Consider the following 9,716-nt stretch of genomic DNA (forward strand, 5'->3'; position numbering starts at 1 on the left):
CAGCAGTACTATATCCTCCACTATCAACATCTTGGGAGTTACCATGAACCACAAATTGAACAGGACTTGCCATATAAACACAGTGGCTGCAAGAGCAGGTCAAAGGCCGCAAATACTGCAGCAAGTAATTTGCCTCCTGACTCCCTGAAACCTGTCCACCATCTCCAACATTCCTGTCAGAAGTGTTGTGGTATCCCCACGGTCCCCAGTTGCTTTTCTCAAACTGGGAGTAAAGGGAGTCGTTGATGTTTGTTTCTGGGAATAATTGCGAAAAACAGCGCATGCGCACTGCTGGCCCTGCCCCCAAAGCTGCGAGTTGCAGACTGGAAGAGCGCATGCGTGACGCCCTCTCCAAGCGCTGCCGTTGAGGAGCATTTACTCAGTGAGTGGAAGAGGTTTGTTTGAAACAGACCGCAATGGAGAGACCAGCGCCCAGGGAAGCGAGGGAACAGCAGACTCCTTCCAGCAGCACATCGAGATGTGAGCCTGGGACACAGAGGGGGCCTCCGAGACCGACGTTGATTCGGGCTCAGTTCAGGGAGAACCGGGGTCTGTTTGTAAGAGGTCGAGCGGAGCAGGAACTGGTCCCGGAACTTGGAGTGAGCGGCCGGGGTGGGAGGTGAAGAGAGAGGCCTTTCTCGGGCTGTGTGTGGGCCTGCTAAGGGAGACACAGCGGCAAGAAGCTGCTGGGGGTCATTCTTGTGGTTTTGAAATCTCTAAACACTGATGTAAAATCATTGCTTAGCTTCTGTTTCACGCTGTTTGTTGCGAATTGGCGTTGAATCGTGGAAGAGAAAAAGTTAGTATGTACAAATGTGCTAATCGTGTAAGGGATAAATATAGTAGTCACCGGTTTAAAATTCTCAAGTGAAATGTTTGAAATAGTGCCCGTTGTTCTTCTTTTCAACAGTTAGTGTATTGGGAGCTGGGTATTGAACTGTGTAAGCATTCCATTCATGGAGCTGTATAGGTGTTGGTTAGTTTTGTGACTTATTGAATTGTTTTAGAATTTCACTGAAAGAGACGAGGAGGAGCTCCGGGCGATAGTGGAACCAGACCCTGCTCTGTTCAACTTGCCGTGCTTAAAAACCAAAGAATAAAAATGACTATGACCTGAATATTGCATTGATCAGTTGATGTTTTCATACTCAGTTGATGATTTACAGGAGAAATCTCTTCTGTCTTCCTCTAGGCAATTATTTAATGGACCAAGACAATGTAATCTTTCCTCAGTACAAAGGCAAATGTGACCAGCTGCTTCTACCAACCAGGAGGTATGTTACCTCTGTCAGAGCTGAGAACATTCTTTCCACAGTCACAGAGTAGATTGAGCCACTCCAGCTCCAAAAAGTTCCATCATTCATAGCCAACTATCATTCACAACATTTGAAGAGGGATAGATCATGTCCTCATCTGAAATATGCATCCAAGAACTGCATTAAATTCACATGTAGTAAAGGCATTTTTAAAGTGAAAATCAAGGTCAACAAATAGATTGTGCTTTTACATCATTACAACAAGGATACATGAAGTAGGTATTGAGTGCAGATAAAGAAGGTACCTTTGACATTATCAGTAACTGAGCAGGACAAAGTTAATCTTTTGATGAATAGTTGTCCTATACTAAGCACAGCAATTAAACATTCTAAATTCCAAATGAACATCTGGTCCAAAGTCTGATACAGAGAGAATGCTTACTGCACGTATGCACACAAAACCACCATTTCACGCACCACCATCGCTCGCCTCCACACCACCCCCCCGCCCCCGCCCCCGCCCCCCACGACATCCCACATGCGCGCACTCATACACACATCCCACCTGACTGATTTACAAATTTGTTCACCATTCTGACATAAACATTATGATATCTAAAAGCGATAAAGGTCCATATACACTGCAAGTATCAGAAAACTTGACATTTAAACTGATTTCTACTCTCGGATCTCAAGCCTGAGCTCTACAGCACAGAATAAGCCCTTTCAAATTATTAAGTCTGCACTGCCCGTAAACAACCTATAACAACATCACAATTGACTGAGCTAACGATTCCAATCCCTTTCAGCCAGTATTCTATTTCCATAACTATATCATGGCAGCCGAGAAGCTGCATTCCCAACAATCACTGGAAACTAGTATGGAGAACAGATGAAAAATAGAATGTGCCTGCACTAGGACAATGGGCTGAATGGCCTGTTTCTGTGCTGGACCGAGTCTGTGATTCTGATTTGGGTGATAAGGAAATCACATTCTGCTATATAGGCTATCAATATAAAAAATATCATGCAGCATGGACAGACAGATGTAAAATAATACTCTTTCACAAAGCACCAAAAATGTATGTGTGTGAAACTAAACTAAATGTCTTAGTGATACCACAGAACATTAAAAAAGGAAAGGTCCTTCACTGATGGGCAGGACCAGTATCTGGTACATACATTCCCTATCCAAACAAGAAATTGTGTTGATTCACAATGGTTCTCAAATGAAATTGGCCTCCCCATGTCATCACCCCATCTCTCCTGTTCCCCACCTCCACAGACTTGACAGAAATCTCATAAATCACAAAATGCAGTGATTAAGACCCACTCTCAACACCCTCATAACTACGCTCACAAAATGAATCACAGTCACTGAGAATATCACTGAACGCCAGAGAACCAAGCCACTTTGATACACACGAGTAGAAAGTGATTAGTACAGATTGACAACCTCACTCTCACAGTCACAAAGCAGAAACTGACATGTATAGATCAATTATTAAACTTATATTGGGACATAACTAAAACTGACAGGTGTACATTGATCGTGCTCTCACATACTCACGTTGCTGAAATTGACAGAGAGAGAATGGTAATTACTTGTACATTCTCAAAGCTCAAAACAGAGCAGGACTTGTACAGTTAATGGTAGGGCCATGGGGAATGTTGATGAACAACGAGACCTACGAGTGTATGTGCATTGTGCCTTGAAATTGGAGTCACACATAGACAATGTGGTGAAAAAGTCATTCGGCATGCTTGCCTTCATTGGTCAGTGCCTTCAGTATAGGAGTTGGGATATCGTGTTGTGGCTGTACAGGATATTGGTGAGACCATTTTTAGAGTACTGCAGACAATTCTGGTCACCCTGCTATAGAAATGATCTTGCTAAACTTGAGAAGGTGCAGAAAATAATTACAAAGATGTCAGGACTGGAAGATTTGCACTATAAGGAGGCTTACTTCCCTGGACCATCAAAGACTGAGGTGTGACCTTATAGACATTATAAAAATCATGAGGGGCTTGGATAGGGTGAATAGCTAAGGTCTATTTCCTAGGGTTGTGCGTGCCCAAAAATAGAGGGCATAGGTTTACAGTGTACAAGGAAATATTTAAAAAGACCTGGGGTGGCTACTTCAAGCAGAGGATGGTGCACATATGGTACGAGCTACCAAAGAGACATTGATAACAACACTTACATATTCGCACGGCAGAAACATACAGGGACAGATTGACAACGACTCTCACACTTTCATGTACAAGAAACTGACGGGTACACGTTGATAATTACATTCATATAGTCACATCTGTGAAAGTAACATAAACTGGTTGATATCTACATTTATATATGCACATCACAGTAACAGACATGGACTGATTGCTAAATGAAAATGTAAATGCATACATCAAACAGTCTCTGTCAGTTCCTACTATGTGGATATATGAGTTTAGTTATCAACCTGTATCTGTATTGACCAGAGACTTACAGGGACAGATGAGTAACTACACTCAGAGCATAAACTGACAGTTACAGTTTATCGAATCAGAGATAGTAGGAACTGCAGATGCTGGAGAATCCGAGACAACAAGGTGCAGGGCTGGATGAACACAGCAGGCCAAGCAGCATCATAGGAGCAGAGAGGCTGACGTTTCGGGCCTAGACCCTTCATCAGAAAAGGGGGAGGGGAAGGGGGTTTTGAAATAAATAGGGAGAGAGTGGGAGGCGGATAGAAGAGGGATAGAGGAGAGGATAGGTGGAGAGGAAACAAACAGGTCGAAGAGGCGGGGATGGGGCCAGGAAAGGTGAGTGTAGGTAGGGAGTTAGGAAGGGGATAGGTCAGTCCAGGGAGGACGGACAGGTCAGGGGGGCGGGATGAGGTTGGTCGGTAGGAGATGGAGGTGCGGCTTGAGGTGGGAGGAGGGGATAGGTGGGAGGAAGAACAGGTTAGGGAGGCAGGGACGAGCTGGACTGGTTTTGGGATGCGGTGGGGGGAGGGGAGATTTTGAAACTTGTGAAATCCACATTGATACCATTGGGCTGCAGGGTTCCCAAGCGGAATATGAGTTGCTGTTCCTGCAACCTTCGGGTGGCATCGTTGTGGCACTGCAGGAGGCCCAGGATGGACATGTCGTCTGAGGAATGGGAGGGGGAGTTGAAATGGTTCGCGACTGGGAGGTGCAGTTGTTTGTTGCGAACCGAGCGTAAGTGTTCTGCAAAGCGGTCCCCGAGTCTCCGCTTGGTTTCCCCGATGTAGAGGAAGCCACACCGGGTACAGCGGATGCAGTATACCACATTGGCAGATGTGCAGGTGAACATCTGCTTGATGTGGAAAGTCTTCTTGGGGCCTGGGATGGGGGTGAGGGAGGAGGTATGGGGGCAGGTGTAGCACTTCCTGCGGTTGCAGGGAAAAGTGCCGGGTGTGGTGGAGCTGGAGGGGAGTGTGGAGCGGACAAGGGAGTCACGGAGAGAGTTGTCCCTCCGGAAAGCAGATAAGGGTGGGGAGGGAAAGATGTCTTTGGTGGTGGGGTCGGATTGCAGATGGCGGAAGTGTCGGAGGATGATGCGTTGGATCCGGAGGTTGGTGGGGTGGTACGTGAGGACGAGGGGGATTCTTTTTTGGTTTTTATTGCGTGGACGGGGTGTGAGGGATGAGGTGCGGGAGATGTGGGAGACATGGTTGAGGGCGTTCTCGACCTCGGAGGAGGGGAAGTTACGGTCCTTGAAAAACGAGGACAACTGAGATGTACGGGAGTGGAATGCCTCATCCTGGGAGCAGATGCGGCGGAGGCGAAGGAATTGGGAATAGGGGATAGCATTTTTGCAGGAAGGTGGGTGGGAGGAGGAGTATTCTAGGTAGCTGTGGGAGTCGGTGGGCTTGAAATGAATATCGGTTTCTAGGTGGTTGCCCGATATGGAGACAGAGAGGTCCAGGAAGGGGAGAGAGGTGTTAGAGATGGTCCAGGTAAACTTAAGGTTGGGGTGGAAGGTGTTAGTGAAGTGTATGAACTGTTCGAGCTCCTCGTGGGAGCACGAGGCGGCACCGATACAGTCATCAATGTAACGGAGGAAGAGGTGGGGTTTAGGGCCGGTGTAGGTACGGAAGAGGGATTGTTCCACGTAACCTACAAAGAGGCAGGCGTAGCTTGGGCCCATGCGGGTACCCATGGCTACCCCCTTTGTCTGTAGGAAGTGGGAGGAATTGAAAGAGAAGTTGTTGAGTGTGAGGACGAGTTCGGCTAAGCGGATGAGGGTGTCAGTGGAGGGGGACTGGTCGGGCCTGCGGGACAGGAAGAAGCGGAGGGCCTTAAGGCCATCTGCATGGGGAATGCAGGTGTAGAGGGACTGGACGTCCATGGTAAAGATGAGGTGTTGGGGACCGGGGAATTGGAAGTTCTGGAGGAGGTGGAGGGCGTGGGTGGTGTCACGGACATAGGTAGGGAGTTCCTGGACCAAGGGGGAGAAAATGGAGTCGAGATAGTTGGAGATCAGTTCGGTGGGGCAGGAGCAGGTGGAGACAATGGGTCGACCAGGGCATTCAGGTTTGTGGATTTTGGGAAGGAGATAGAAGCGGGCAGTGCGAGGTTGGGGAACGATAAGGTTGGAGGCCGTGGGTGGGAGGTCACCTGAGGTGATGAGGTTGTGGATGGTTTGCGAGATGATGGTTTGGTGCTCAGGGGTGGGGTCTTGATCAAGGGGGCGGTAGGAGGAGGTGTCGGAGAGTTGGCGTCCGGCCTCGGCGATGTAGAGGTCAGTGCGCCATACTACAACTGCACCTCCCTTGTCCGCGGGTTTTATGGTGAAGTTGGGATTGGAGCGGAGGGAGCGGAGGGCTGCACGTTCTGTGGGGGAGAGGTTCGAGTGGGTGAGACGGGTGGAGAGATTGAGGCGATTGATGTCTCGACGGCAGTTGGAGATGAAGAGGTCGAGGGAGGGTAGGAGGCCTTGGGGTGGTGTCCAGGAGGAGGGGGGGTTATGACATTCTGACATTCACCAAGCAGGAACAGACAGGTGGAGACTGATAACAAATTCACATATCCACATATCCTCTTGCATTGGCTCATTCCATTCATGGAGTTGTACAGGTGTTGGTTAGTTTCTGGATCTCACTCAATTGTGGTAGAATTGAAAAAAAATCACCAAACAAGGTGCAGCATAGGGCAGCAATGGAATCAGACCTGTGTTCTATTTGAATTGCTGTCTTTAAAGATAAATATTCTGATGTTAGTACTGACTGTTACACTGATCAGATCGATATTGTCAAGCTCGGCTGATGTTGATGGACAGGACATAGACTTCTGTCTTCTTCCTTGCTCTAGTGAGCAAAGGAATAAGAAGATAAGGCAGATAAATCAATGGCTGAGGTGATGGTGCATTGGTCAAGGATTCAGATTTTTGGCTAATTGGGATCTCTTCTGGAGCAGAAAAGACCTTTTCAAAAGGGATGGGTTTCACTTGAACTGGAAGGGGATCAATATCCTGGTGGGAAGATATGCGAGTGCTATTCATGATCCTTTAAACTAGTAGCAGTGAGAATAGAAAGACAATGGAGGATGGTTCTGAATCTAAAAAGAGCAAGTTTATGAGAAAAGGAGGGAAGATCAAGTCAGAGAACGAGGGAACATGTTAAAATGCAATGGTTCTTATAATAAAGGCAGATGCACTCAAGTCATGTATGGGAACTTGGTAGCTCTTACAGAAACATGGCTGATGGAGGGACAGGACTGTTTTAGTTACACTATTAGTTTTAAAACAGTTATGGAAAACGATAGGCCTTGTATAAAAGTTAAAGTACTTAATTGGAGTAAGGCAAATTTTGATGGGATGAGATAGGAACTTTTAAAAGTTGATTGGAGTAGACTATTTATAGGTAAAGGGACGACTGGCAGGTGAGAGGCAGTCCAAAGTGAGATAATGAGAGTTCAGAGACATTATGTTCCTGTTAGAGTGAAAGGCAAAACTGGTAAAAGTAGGGAACAATGGAAGAATAAAGGTATTGAGGTTCTGGACATGAATAAGAGGGAGTCCTAGATTAGGAAAAGACAACTGGGATCAAGTGAATCTCTTGAACAATATAGGGATTGTAGAGTCATTGTTAAGAGAGAACTCAGGGGACAATAAGAGGCTTTGAGATGGCATTGGCAGATAAGGTGAAGGATAATCCAAAGAGATTCTGCAAGTCAGTTAAAAGCAAAAGAGCAACTTAGTAGTGAATCGGAATCCTTAAAGATCAACGAAATCATCTATATATTGAACCACAGGAAATGGGAGAGATACTAAATGAATATTTTGCATCAGTTTTTACTATGGAGAAAGAAATGGAGGCGAGGGAACTCAGGAGAAATAAATATAGATGTCTTAAAAACAGTCCACATTACAGAAGAGGAAGTGCTGGAGGTCTGAGAAAGCATAAAGGTGGATAAATCTCCAGGACCTGATCAAGTGTATCCCAGGATGTTGTGGCAGGTCCCTATGAGTTTCTACAACGTGATTATGTGAGTTTAGTTTATAATCTATCCATGTCTGTTTATGCTACGTAAGTGAGTGTCTACTTACCAATCTGTCCCTGTCAGCCTCTGCGTGGCAAATATGTGAATATGTTCATGAGAAACTTAGAGAAACAGATTAAAATCAGATTCTCACATTCACATAGTACAAACTGAAAGGTAGAGTTTGACAACACAGTCATTCACAGAGCAGAATCTGACAGGTACATATTGATAACTATAGTCACACATTCACCATGCAGAAAATGACAGCTATAGATCAAAAACTAAACTCACATTTACACTTGCATAAGGTTGTCCCATTCATGGATATGTACAGGTTTTGGTTAGATTTAGGGTGTCACTCAGTTGATATGGAGTTTAAAAAAATCTTCAGATGAAGCAGCTCTGGGGAAAAGTGAAATCAGATCCATAGTTCTGTTTGAATTGCTGGCTTTAAGTTGAAATAAAATCCTAATTATTATTAACAGACTGTTAAATTGAACAGTTTGATATTAGTGAAATCAGCTGATGCTGATTTACAGGAGATATCACTTCTGTCCTCCAACAGGCAAATACTTAAAGTACAAAGACAACGTAATATTTCCTCAGTACAAAGCTAAGTGTGACCAGCTCTTTCAAACAAACAGCAGGTATGTTACAATTGTCCGAGCAGAGAACGTTCTTTCCACAGTCACAGAGCAGTCTATGTCAGAATCACAATAAGCTCAATTTTCAGCGAGATATTTTCAAACAGTGTCAGATACCACCAAGGAACTATAGGTTTATTATTTTTCTTCCTACATTCACAAGGCAAACCACTCCATTTCCAATAAATGTCACCATTCACAGCCAATTGACATTTACACCACTTTTGAAGAGGGATAGGCTGAATCCTCATCCAAAATATACACACAGTACTGAAATCAAATCTGTATCGATTAAGGGCATTTTTAAAGTTACAACTAAGGTAATAAAGTGATTAAGCTTTTGTATAGTTTCAACAATCTTGTATAAGGTAGGTGTTAAATAGAAATATAGAAGGAAACTGCACTCTCAGACAGGACACAGTCCCCAAAATAAAGGATGAATCAGACTTACGCTTAGTTAAGAACCACTGAAAAGTACAGAATGACTCCTTTTGTAAATCTTTATCCCTAAGATAGGTGTAACAAATAAATAATGTGAATTCCAAACACGCATTCTGTGCCAAAGTCTGACAAGTAGGCAAACCAAAGAGCTACAAATGCTAGAAATCAGAAACCAATCCAGAAATTGCTGGAGAAACTCAGCAGGGCAAGCAGAAGCTATGGAGGGAGAGCAGCATTAATGTTTTGGGTTCAGTGACCCTTCTTCAGAACTGAATTTTTCCAGGAATTTCTGTTTTTGTTTCCGTCAACTAGACAATGATGACTGCACACATGCACACACAGCTCCTTACTGATGTACAATTAGATCCAAAAGCTACAAGGACTAACTACAAGTACTAATAGCTATGGAAATCCATATACAGTGCATGTAACTGAAAATGATACGTACAATGATTATCACTTATACATACAGAGTGATAGAGGTCTACAGCACAGAAAAATATCCTTCAGCCCATCCACTTTGGAGAGGATACAAAAAATGTCTACCATAATGTTGTCTGAAATGGGGGATTTTAGCTACACTCGCATGCACAAACTGACAGACAGATAGCTAACTATACTGCCATATCCACTTAGCAGAAGCTGACAGGTACAGATGGATAATTAAACTCCCGTATTCACATAGCGGAAAATGACAGGTATAGATCAAAAACTACGACTCCACTTTCACCGAACTATGAACCTGCACTCCAAGATCTCTTTGTTCAACAACACTCCCCAGCACCTTACCATTAAGTTTATAAGTCCTGCCTGATTTGCCTTTCCAAAATGCAGCACCTGACATTTATCTAAATTAAACTTCATCTGGCCCTCCTTGGCT

At 44.6% G+C, this 9,716-nt stretch overlaps 1 long non-coding RNA gene across 1 annotated transcript; it reads left to right on the forward strand.

Annotated features, from left to right (window-relative positions):
- The first annotated feature begins 244 nt into the window (after positions 1–244).
- LOC125482158 lies at positions 245–1,477 on the forward strand. Its single transcript, XR_007261567.1, has 2 exons — positions 245–599; positions 1,193–1,477. It is a non-coding gene; the product is annotated as an uncharacterized LOC125482158 (long non-coding RNA).
- The last annotated feature ends 8,239 nt before the right edge of the window (positions 1,478–9,716 follow it).

This window comes from Rhincodon typus, unplaced genomic scaffold, assembly GCF_021869965.1.
Source record: "Rhincodon typus isolate 14 unplaced genomic scaffold, sRhiTyp1.1 hic_rhity00006495, whole genome shotgun sequence".
NCBI classification, from domain to species: domain Eukaryota; kingdom Metazoa; phylum Chordata; class Chondrichthyes; order Orectolobiformes; family Rhincodontidae; genus Rhincodon; species Rhincodon typus.